At 48.0% G+C, this 12,020-nt stretch overlaps 1 protein-coding gene across 5 annotated transcripts in view; it reads left to right on the forward strand.

The window, feature by feature from the left end:
• The first annotated feature begins 2,182 nt into the window (after positions 1 to 2,182).
• Positions 2,183 to 12,020, forward strand: part of PPFIA4 (PTPRF interacting protein alpha 4) — a 47,843-nt gene continuing 38,005 nt past the window's right edge. For 3 of the 5 annotated variants that reach the window (XM_059939283.1, XM_059939317.1, XM_059939323.1), the window contains exons 1-3: positions 2,183 to 2,302; positions 2,442 to 2,503; positions 2,645 to 2,695. The gene's annotated coding sequence lies outside the window, so the exon portion shown is untranslated. Of the gene's footprint in view, positions 2,303 to 2,441; positions 2,504 to 2,644; positions 2,696 to 2,791; positions 2,870 to 3,664; positions 3,706 to 12,020 lie in introns of those variants that run through there. The other 2 variants (XM_059939294.1, XM_059939305.1) reach the window with 2 other exon arrangements.

Below are 12,020 nucleotides of genomic sequence, written 5' to 3' on the forward strand. Positions count from 1 at the left end.
TGATGAAAGAATCTTTTAAATATGTGTTTCCAAGTAAAATGTAAAGCAAATCAAGACAGTTATTGCAGGAAGGATAGTGATATTTTCATTGAATTGTTAGAAAAGCATTTATTATGAAGGTCATTAAAAAATTGCATTCTCGTATTGAAACCAGACTCCTGCACTATAAGAATTTAGTGACTCCTTTGCTCTGCTCTGCCCTGTGCTGCCTATGAGAGCTTGGCCTTTTATCCCTGCAGAAATGCTCATGTTCTCTTGGTGAGAGGACTTGCTTATAGCTTGTGTACTCTGAGAAGAGGATCATGTTTTTGTTTTGTTTCTGCTAACAAGATAAGTTTGCTGCTTGTCTCCTCGCACCTGCCCCCCACCCAAATTAGCTAGGGAGCTGGATATTAGCTAGAGGTGGGTATTACGACCATATTCTTTCAACATGAAGATCTCATGGGGGTAGTTATTATCATGAGCTTGACTGCTAAATTAGTGTGTTGTTTTTTCCTTACCATTCTCCCTACCCCCTGCTATTTAAAGAATATTCTTAGGAAGCATCTGCTTAATACAGCTGCTAACAGCTAACCTTACCCTGCACTGAGGGTGGTACTAAAGCTGTTCACACAGAAAGTGAGCCTGGGTCAGTGAAAACCAGAATTTGGGCAGTTAAATGATAACAAAAAAACCCTGAACAATAAGCACCATGTCTACAATCAGAAGTTGCCTCTTTGAGGCAGGAGGAGAGAAGCACACAGTCCTTAGTTCCCTGAATTAAAGATGCCATGGAGCAGAAGGGAGTTGTCCTGGTGGATTTTGTGTCCCCCATTTAGGAGTTACTTTTAGAAGGGGAGTGAAATAAATTTGGCTTAATAATTGTGTTCTGACTGAACTTCCTAGTTTTTGTATGAAACTCCATGGTATGATGATATTGCCTCAGCTGTTCTTTTAGTATAATATTGACAAACACTTGGTAAAGTATGTTATCAAAGGTTATCATGGCTTCAGCCTTCCCTCTGCACTGACTGAGTTGCCTTTTCTAGGATGATTCCTGTTTTAATAGTGAAAGGATATGAAGTGTCTCAGGGATTTCCTTTTGATGAGAACCTGAAACTACCTGGAGAAGAGTTGGAACTTTCTGGACTGCTTTTGTAAAAAACTGCTTTGTACTTGTCACTTCCTTAAATATGTACCTTGATTTTGCTCTAAGGGTCAGACAAACAAAATATTTAGCTTCATTTCTTACCCCTCAAATAAATCAGAATTACTCAGATTTTCCTGCCTTCTACCAAAGGTACAAGGAAACTAAGCCAAAAGGTGAATATATTGGGGGAAAGAAAAAAATTAATTAATTAATGGTTATATGTGCCACTGATCTCAACTACAGCATTTGTTGCTGATATAGAACATGTGTGTGTATAAGTCTGTACACATGGCATGTATATAAAAATCCTTCACACTTCTAGCAGTGTGTACTGGGTATTGTAAAGGGGCACTGTGATGATACTTCACAAACCAGATGGGAAAGATGCATTAATAGCCACAGGTGACGGTAAGGAGCAATTCAAGAAAATGTACAGATTTAACCAAAATTTGTCATGAATTTTGGCATTGAGACTGTCTTCATACTATGTATGTATAATAGACAAACATTTCATTTTATAGTAAGTGTTAGCACAGCCAAATACCTGAATTCAGGCAAGCAACACAATTCACTGAAGTGCACCCTATGGAAATGTATCTGGATTAAGTTTCTCCACTTAAAAAATGGGTGCAACCAGAGTAAAAGTAGTAAATGGGCGCAAGGGAGTGTGAAAGGTGACAAACCATTGGCAAACAATTACAAGGCCAGTACTGAGGCCAAATTCGAGAGCAGGTGGTTAGAGACAAAGGTAAGTTCAAAGGGCTATGTGCTGCACCTCACTGGGAAGGAGGCAGGACTCCGCTGGGCTCTGAAACTTTACTGGCGTTGGGTAAAAACCTCGGCTCTCCGCCACCTCGTAAGGGACCCTCCGGGCAGAACCAAGATGGCGCGCAGCATCAAAGAGGCTCCTGTGTCACGTGTGAGGGAGCGCCGGGGGGGGGGGGGGGCGGAGGCGTGGCCTCGAGGGAGTCGGTCAGGCCCCGCCCTTGAGGTGGGGCCAGGGACTGTCAGTAGAAGGAGGGGGTAGGACCTTGAGGAGGGGCGCCACGGCGCTGGTGGAGGCTGCAGCTACGTCCGCGCCTGCTCGGCTCCCTAGGACGCGTCGGGCTCCCGGGGTCCGGGGTGGCTTCTTGCTCGGATACGAGCTGCCCGGCCTTCAGTGATTGCAGGCAGGTGAGCGTCCAGAGCCCGGGTTGGGGAAGGATGCCTCTTTTTCCCACTTCCAGCTCCCCTCACAGTTTGGGGAGGGGGTCTCAGTCTAGCGGTTCTTGGGAAACAGCACCTTTTTACTCAAATGTGTCGTCTCCTTTAGACTTCGCTACTGCTTCTTCTGCCGCCCCTCACCAGCCTTTGCAGTGCCCTGTGCCCTTGGAGGTGAGAATGGGGGGGACGATGCCCGATTTGCGGGGAGGGCGTGGAGTTCGCCTTCAGCTCCATCAGCTTGGGGGAGGGGGGGCTGAGTTGGCAACTCTCCCGGTGGGAACTGGATGGACTGCGCCCTCATTTCCCCTCCAGGAGAGTCAGAGAAGAAGCGCCTGGGCCAGGTCCGCTCCTTTGGCACAAGAGGTACTGAGGTCTTCGCTCTTCCCGGGGGTCTTATTCCTTCCCACGTTGCTCATATCACCCGTTCTTAATATTGCTAGCTCTCCATTCCTCGAACTGCCAGTCTCAGGCTGTGCCAGAGATGCCCCCGTCTCTGCAGTGCCAGGGCGGTGGAGTGGAAGGAGCGGCCAATCCGAGGTCTGGTGAAGGTGGGGTTGAGGGTGGGCGCAACCATAAGAGAGTGCTGGAATACAGATTCCTGAGCTGGGAGGGTGGGAGTGGGGAACTGACTTTCCACCACGCAGTAGGGATGTTTTCCCCGTACAGTTTGGTGGTGGGTGGGAAGAGAGAGGTCCGGTTGAAGGACTTGGAAACGAGGTGTGGCTGGGTTTTTTGTTTTGAGGAGGAGGGATTGAGGACAAGGTGACAGCAGGTGCTGATGTCACCTTTGAGGAGAGGTATGCTGGTAGAGGGGTCGGGGAATTGGGGCTGCTGTCCTATGTGGTGAGCAAGTGGTTAAGGAGGAGACTCTGCTTAGCATGGAGATGCCCTCCTGGCGGGAGCTTAAGGGGCTCCTCCAGTAGCCACGTTTCAGGTTCTTCCCCCAGTCTTCCCCGTTGGAACTGGTACCTAGTACTTTGTTTGACATCCAACAAACATTAATTGGGCACCTACTATAATGCCAGACACCATGCTAGGTGCTAAGTCTTCTGAAGGCAATTTAGGGCTATGGAGCACCTGAAAGGTACACACAGTAGACACTGTTAACAGCTCTGCACACCGCCAGCCCCCCCTCCCCCCCCCCAGCCCCAATTTTGTTACATTGCTATTGGATTAGAAAAATCCAGAGCCCTGTCCACATCCTTTCAAATAACTGTCTGAACTGGATTCCAACCCATCCACCCCCTACCACTATTAATCAGCAGGCAGTCCCAAGGAAAGCTACCTTAGCAAAAGGAACAGTTTGAATGATTTCCTTTGGCTATTTTCTAGGACTTTGTCCTGAGGTGTGAGGAGGCTGCCTGGGATAAAAGGTATCTCAAGATAAAAATGAGACAATGAATGGCACAATGGTTATCGGGGGCCAAGAATGCACTAGACACCCAGCACAATGGGAGACACCATCGCTGGAAGATAGAAGAGTGGGGGTGGGGGGATGTGAAAAGGAAATCTCGTCCAGTGGTATCTGGGCATGTGCAGCTGAGCACGTCATGATGCCGGAACTGTGGTATGTATAAGGAAGGTCTGGCAGATGGGTGCTAAGGAGGGACTGGAGGGGCAGGGCAGGGCAGGCAGCCAGGCTGCTGGGTCTCCTCTCTAGGAGATTGCTGAAATCTTAGAGCTGGAAAGAGCTGTCAGGGATTGCTTGTGGATCATTTCAGAAAGAGCCTCTGAGGATAGCAGGGTGAGAGCTAGGGAGAGGAGCAGGGCCAGGGAGGTGGGGGCCAATGGGGCTTTAGGATATGGGGGAGATATCTGAGGTCTTTCTGTGCCAGGGATACTCTACTCTGGGGCTTTAGGCCCTTGGATGGGTTGACATAGAAACAACGTGTGGTTTCTGAGTGGTATGGAGTTGTGTGTGGTGTGTGTGTGCTGGAGAGGAGGAGTTGGTATGGAGCAGGGAGGACTGAGTGAAAGCTGCCTCAGAGTCTAGGTCCCAGGTAGGGAATTGGGAGAAATGGAGGGGAGGGAGTGGGGTCAGAGGGAGGGGTGAGTGTGTACTGCAGCCACATGAAGTCACCATATGTCCCCCCTCTGGCCTGCTTGCTCACTGAGCTATAATTAGCTCTGGAGGGCATGTGGTGCTGGCTCACAGGAGTGTGGCACTTGGGATGGCCAGCAGAGTAAAGAGTACTCAGAGAGGTGCTGGTGCTGGGCGAACTCTGAGAGGGGGTGTTTCTAGGGGACCTTTGCTGAATTGGGAGTGGCCTGTTAGGAACTGAGAATGTCATGGGGAAATAGCAGTGGGGGAAGGAGCTCTAAGCCAGGATGGTATGAAACTCCAGGGCTGGCAGAGCCTGAGGACTCCCCTCTTATCTTCTGGCCGCTGGCTCACCAGTCACACAAGAAGCATGATTGCTGCCCAGCTCGTTGCTCTGCTTTCAGAGAGCATTGGGAGCTGCAGCCCCCCACCTCCCTCAAGTGTCTTCTGTTCCCCCAGGTGAAGTTAGTTCTAATCCAGAGCAGCTTCTTGCCTGTCAGTCAGGGACTGAGAGGCCTTGGCTGGGGTTGCTTCATTCTCAAAGAGCTGGAGGAGAAACTATCACCACTTAATTCAATTGGTCATACTCCAAGTGGTGCTCAGTGCTGACCCCCAGGCTGTGCCAGAGACTGAATATTTGATCACATGCTACTCTGTATTGCTCCCAAATGATTACTTGTATATCTTATGTTCTTTCAAGTAGACTGTGAACTTCTTAAGGGTAAAGATTGTATCTTACTTGCCTTTTGTATCCATAACAATTCCTAGCTAAGTAAGTAATCTACTACAGCATAGGAAATCTACTCACAGTAATCGTTGGATTGAATTAAAGAGGTCTGTCTTCAGATCCCCTGGGTTCAATGAAGCCTCCTTGCAACTAGAAATATTTAACCAGGAGCAGAGGATCCTCTGGGGACCCAATACAGTGGTATTACATCAGAGGGAGAATTAGATTCTATAGGCAGTGAAGTGAAAATTCCTAAATCTCCCATAAAACCATGGTATGTGGTTTAGGTTTATAACTCTGAATAATAATACTAATGTACAGATATAGTATATATTATAGAGTAATTATAAAAATACATAATGTATACAATGATTTAAAAGAGTATTTAAGTACAAGTATAATTTTGTAGTTAAGTGTCAGATGAAATAGCTGGTTTGCATTTAGAGGCCTTTATTGCTCACTTTGCCCAGCCAGCGGAATTTTATTTATTCTCATAAATTAAATGCATGTCTGATGTGACTTCATGGCCACTGTCTTCAGATAGATAACTGTCATTTTAAAGGAGAGATAGGTTTCCATTTAATTTAAGAAAAACTTCCTTAGGACAATGAGGGATTCCTCATTTAGTAGTGAGCTCCTTATTCCTGAAGGATAATCAAGTAAAGACTGAACTGTCAGGGATGTTGTGGAAGGAGCTCCCTCCCAGGGTGGGAGGTTGGTCTGCATGACGTCAGAAAACCATTCAAGCAGGGATCTGCAGTTCCAAGTACAGGCAGGGGTGGGCGTGGGCACTGGATGATAGAGGTTCTTGACAGCTACTACAGAAGAGGATTTTCCTGTGTTTGGCTTAGAGCAGGGGTCCCCAACCCCCAGGCCGCAGACAGGTACCAGTCCAAGGCCTGTTAGGAACCAGGCAGCACAGCAGGAGGTGAGTGGTGGGCCAGCGAGCGAACCTTCATCTGCCGCTTCCCATCGCTCCCCATCTCTCACATTACCACCTGAACAATGCCCCCGCCAACACCGTCCGTGGAAAAATTGTCTTCTACGAAACCAGTCCCTGGCCAAAAAGGTTGCGGACTGCTGGCTTAGAGGATAGCTGCTGAGAGGAGGGCCTGGGAAGTGCGGCCAGGCCAGGAGCTTGGCGTTGACTGTTCCATGAGGAGTGAGCATTCTGGGAGACTTAGGGGGTGACCACCGCCATCTCTAATGCACACGGAGCCCTGGGCTCGGGAGATTAGGCAGTGGAGCTCTGATGGATGGTGGTAAGTAGAAGGGTAGGCTGGGACCAGTTCCTTGACCTCAGCTCACACTAGGCCAGTTGTGGAGTACCCCAAAATTTTGGCCCTTGTTTGGGACAGAGCACATGGAACAAGTGGAATTTTCATTCCTTCATTATTATCCTCATCCTTCCCTCCTTTCCCTCTCATACATTCTCACAGAAATTCAGGACCACATATACTCTTATACTATTTCATGACCAGTGATACGCTTTCATGATCATGCACACACACAAAGCTCTCACGGCACCCATGAGCTCTTATGAACATACATGATTTCATGACTCCCAGATACATTCTTATGACTGCACACACACATGCATTCTCACGACCACAGTCGTATACCATCATGAGCCCTGACATACACTTATGACCACACACATCCACACACAATCTCACCGTTATACATACCCACTTATGCTCTCTCATGCACATGCGCTCAGGACCCCATTTTCATGACCATACTCTTACACACACACACACATGCTTCTCTTTCATGATTACACATTTACACCACAAATTCTCATAACTATGCACTTACACACTCTGTTGTGTGAATATACATGCCTTCCCCCACGTTCTCTCTGTGTCATAACCACATATAGCCCCCACACTTTTGTGACCACATACACTTACACACTTTTGGTGGTGCCTACATTTCTCTGGGCAGTTCTGTGTACTCTGGACCTTTCACACCCCAGCACCTGGCAGCACTCCCTTCTGGTGTTCCTGATTACCCCTGAGCAGTTCTGTTTTCTGCTATGTGACAGCTCTCTAATCTGATGGGCTGACCTACTAATGCAGAAACTTCTGAGCAGTTTTTTGTGAACACCAGAGGACCCATATTCGTTCCACACAGACCTCTAGTTTGAAAGATTTTTATCCTCCAAATAAATGACATTTATTACTTTGTTTCTTCTTTTGCAAACATTATTTGAAGACATCTATAAGTGTTAATCAATGGCTCTGATTAACAGAAGATGGTTAGGGTTACTGTACTTAATGATGTAAGTTCAGCGAAAGCCAGGTCCTGCCTATCTTAGCTTTTGTAAATAAATGATCTCTACTAGACATTTAGAATGTGGGTCCCCAGTGTCACCTGTGTAGCCTTCCCAGGTTTTTTTCTCTGTTGCATTGATGTGCTGCCTCTCTGAGAGAACATGTATTTATTTTAGCAGAGGTCTCTGTAGACAATACTTACCAGGGATCTTCTAACCTCTTTTTAGGCTTGGAACCCTTTTATACAAATGAAACCTTAATCAGATGTCCAGTAAAATTGACAGACTTGGAGTTGATGAGATTAAAGAAAGGAAAGAGAGTTCAGAGCCCTTTGTGTCTGTCTCACCTCTTTCCCCTTTTTTCGTCCTGGGCTGCCCCAAAGGTACTCTATCATAAAGCCCAGTTTGCAAATCCCTGGCTTAATTTAAAGAGGTAGTTGTGATGGCTGTAATTTTGGTTATTTTAGAAGCGGAACTATTTTGGAGGTGCACAGAGACTTTCAGTCCTCCTTTCCCCACTAGCCTTTGACATTAGTCCTCCTGGGGTGGTGAGAATGCGAGTAACCATACGGCTAGGCATGCCCGGGGCAGCTGCAGTTTATATCTGTGTCCTGGTGTGGTTGTTAACAGTGCCTCCATTCACTATCCTGGTTTGGACAGAAAGTTGTTTGCTTACCCAAATGATAGGCCATGTCTTAGCAAGAGGTGGTTCATAACTAACTCCTGGGGAGCAGCTGGAGAGATGGGCTTCACACATATGGGCCCAGAGGAACCTGTCAGATAGAGAGGCCTCTTCCTGAATCAACTGAATGTGCCGACATTCAGAAGTTGAGTATCTGGGCTGGCAGTCAGTGCTAACCTGTGCTTGGGTAGCATTTTATACTTTTCAGAACAGTTTCATGTCTCATAACTCCTTTGACCCTCATGACACCCTGTATGATCACTGTATCGTGTTGTGTGTTATGACCTTCATTTTCCAGATTTGGGAACCTGATGCCCAGAGAAAGTCTAACTGCTGGCCTTTTAGGGGCCCAGGGAACTGGATGATTTAGAAGTGATTTGTGGCCAGCAGTGAGAAACTGTCAATAAAGCTTTTCCAAGAGTGTTTTTCCCTTGGAAGGCTTACTGTAGCTAATATAGATTTTTAGTTTTCTTATTGTAATTGGAGTGGGCCCAGCCTTGAGGTGCTTCAGGAGCCTGGGGTGCTAAGAGTTAACACTTCCTCTTTGCTGGACACTGATGTCAACACTTTGCATATGTTAACTCTAGTAATCCTCACATCAGCTATGTGAGGTGAATATTATTATCATCTCCACTTCACAGATGAAGAACTGAGGCTCAGAGAGATTAGGTATCTTTCCAGAGTCACATGTCAGTGGAGGAGACAGCCCATCAACCTGCTCCAGAGTCTTCCTTTCAAGGCAGGAGTGGCCTCCATCTTGCTGTAAAGAAGCTTTAATTTTTCAGAGGGGAAGATAAATGAACCTATTCCCAAGCCTTGAGTCAGTATTTTCTATTTTAGAGTTCCCCTTCTTTAAAGTTGGTCAGAGATGCACTTCCCAGAATGACTCTGTCACATGTATCCATTCAGCTCCATGTATGTTAGGACCATGGTAAGTGTTGGAGCATCCAAAGATAATTAGTTTATGGTTCTCACCTTAGAGTCTTCAGATGAGTCTATGTTGCACAAACAGAGGGAAAGGCTGTGCTGGGTCCGTGGAAGAGCCAGTCTTATGTATGGGGGGGAATCAGAAAAGGCTCCATGGAGAAAGTGGTATTTAAGATGAGCTTAGAAGGGTGATCAGGAGTTTCTTAGACTAACATGGAAAGGAAGACTGAGGCAGGCCCGGTGAGGTGCTAGAAGCTCATGAGCAATAGGTGGGCTCTGGAAACATGACAGTGAGCAGAGCTAGGGAGTAGCAGGGGAGAAGGGGCTTGACTGGGCTTTGGAGAAGAGGATGAGTGAGGGCAAGTCTTCTTGGGATGTTGAGCTGGATAGGGAGAGGAACAAGGGAGGAGGAGAAGCTTCTGGATTAGAGGGAAAGAGAGGTGGGGAGCGAGACTTCATTCCACTGGGAGGATGGTATCTGAAAACCCCACAGGGTGAGGGGAGCTGAGGGCTCAGAAGAATGTGTTCTGTAGTTCCTGTGAGAATGTGGTATGGTATGGGGAACTCAGTCAGTCTCCTTACAACTCAGTATGGAGCCAGCTAGGCAGTAGATGGAGAGAATTGGGTAGGTGGTAGATGAGACAGGTCACTTCCAATGGGGAAGTGGCTGCCTCATGACCATGATGCCTGCTATGCAGAGGCCTTCGCTCAAGCTAGAGGAGGATCAGTGGAGGAGGGCCGAGGTGAGCTATCTCTAGGCTGCCATCTCCCTGGATGAAGGCGAGAAGGGCCGGGGCCCAAGTGCCTTGGCCTCTTGGAAGAAACACGACGCCTGAAGGAGTCATGTCCACTCCCTCTTCCTCCATCCCCTACCCCTCTTTGGAGTCAGACTGGAATTGAATCCTAGCTCTTCCTCTTACTAGCTGTATAGACTTGATTACATGACTTAAGTCCCAATTCTCACGTCTGTGAAATGAGAAGAAGAATTGTGTCTTCCTTGCAAGGAACTGTGAGGATTAAAGTAAGTTAATATATGTCCACTGACAACACAGTGTCTGGGACATGGTAAATATTGAATAAATCATAGTTGCTATTATAATTGTTATTATTTTCCTAGATGACCACTTCCCTCCCCATTTTCTCAGGTCTTCACCCTACCTCCAATTGGGTGGGTATCAGACCTTCCTCTTTTACCTCTTTACCTTGAAGTGCCCACTTTGTGTGGCTCATGGCCCACTTAGACTTGAGCACAGCTCCTGGAAGCTTTGCCCTGGCCCTTTGGCTTCTATGGGAGCTGGTAGCTTTGCCTTTGCTGAGCTGTCTCACCATGGTGGGGCCTGCCATCTGGCAGGGCAGTGGGGAGCCAGCCTGTCTGTGTGTGCATGTGGCCAGCTAGAGCATCAGACCCAAGTGCCCATCCCTCCTGTTTGTTAGGGAAAGATGGGGGTGATTTTTGGGGAGCCAAAGAGGCCTCAGAGTCTGCCTCTTCTGTGTTTATAAGCCCAGAGGCCTGGTTTTCATCTGACCCCTCCCTCCTCACACACACATAAGCTCAGTCTGGAGCCCTTCTCTGTTGTGTCACAGCCTGCCCACACTCCTCACTGGCAAAACCCCTCACATATGTTTGCTTTGGGGGCTGGTAGCTTTCGCCTCTGAATCAGGACTTGTGAGTGTTACTTAGAAATTATGCAGGAGTTGAGGAGGCTTCTGTTAAGCTGAGATGATAATTGCGCTATTTAAAGATGGCCATGGAACCAGAAAGAGCCAGGCGTCCCGACGTGGCTGTCTTCAAGCTCACCATGCTTGTGCAGTTTGTGGGGACAGGGATAGGAAGTCCTGGACAGTCATCTCAGGGACATCTGTCTGGCATATATCTCTGGCCTCATCTTCAACCTGCTCTACATGATGCCAGTTTACTAGGGGAAGTGGAGTCGCTACCTGGCTCTTGGTTTGGAAGGAGGCTGGGAAAGGGCTGATGGCACTGAAGCCAGTTTCTCAGTTACCAGAATGACTAGGAGGATTTGAGGAGGCCAAGTCAGACCAAATAGCCAGCACATCACTGTAGGCAGCCTGAGGTCCTATGTTTCCTTCCTGAGAACTTCCCAACTGCTTTCCTATAAGGAACCATAAAAAACCCACCCACAGGCCCACCTTTGCCCACTACTAAGGTAATTCATACTCCCCTACAATTGTGGGGTGCTTTCTGCTTTTCTAAACTCTTTATCCATGATCTCATCCCTCTGAGGTGGACTAAATAAGGGTTGTGGCTTCTGTCTTACAGTAGAGGCCTTAGTAGGTCATGACAAGCCCAAGGTCACTCAGCTGGTCTGTGGCAGAACTGCAGCTCAGGTCTCCAGAGTCCCCGCTCTGGGCTCCTTCCTCTATATTACACTGCAGGCTGCCTGGAGATCTGTTGGATTGAGTCCCTGAGCTCCTGAGCACATTATACTCTTCTCCAAAAGACAGCCTCTGCCACAGGGGCCCCCTTCCCCAGACTGGCCTTCTCTTCTGCTTCTCATTTCTTCTTGGGATGGGGGTAGGGGAGTGGGAAGGGATGAGGGTCTGGCTGTTGATGAGCTTGGAGAGGTATGATGGGGCCAATGTGGCCTTTAAACCTCACAGATTGGAGCTTTAGGGTGAAGTGGGTGGGAGAATCAGAGGACTTGCTGTTATTAGCATTAGTGAGATGGCACCTCTGGCAAGACTGGGGTAGCAGCCCCTCCTATCTGCTCCCAGCTGCTCTGTGGGGCAGTGATGTTGGGGTAAGGTAGGGTGCAGACCAAGGTGCTACTTTTCACCTCTTGGAACCCTGCCCTTTACGGTGGCTGTGCGGCTTGGGGAATGGATCCCTGGATCAGAGTGTGTATCCAGTTTCTGTGTCTGGGAACATGTGTATGTCCTAAGTCTCCAAGTTCCTGTGTCGCCCTGTGTGCATGTGTGGGCACGCCCACATGCTGCCTGAACTACTGGGCCCTCTGGGAATGGCTGTGGGTATGAGCTTGGGAGTTCTCAAGCTGGCACTCTAACTTTTATCTT

Source organism: Balaenoptera ricei, chromosome 1 (assembly GCF_028023285.1).
Source record: "Balaenoptera ricei isolate mBalRic1 chromosome 1, mBalRic1.hap2, whole genome shotgun sequence".
Lineage (NCBI taxonomy): Eukaryota > Metazoa > Chordata > Mammalia > Artiodactyla > Balaenopteridae > Balaenoptera > Balaenoptera ricei.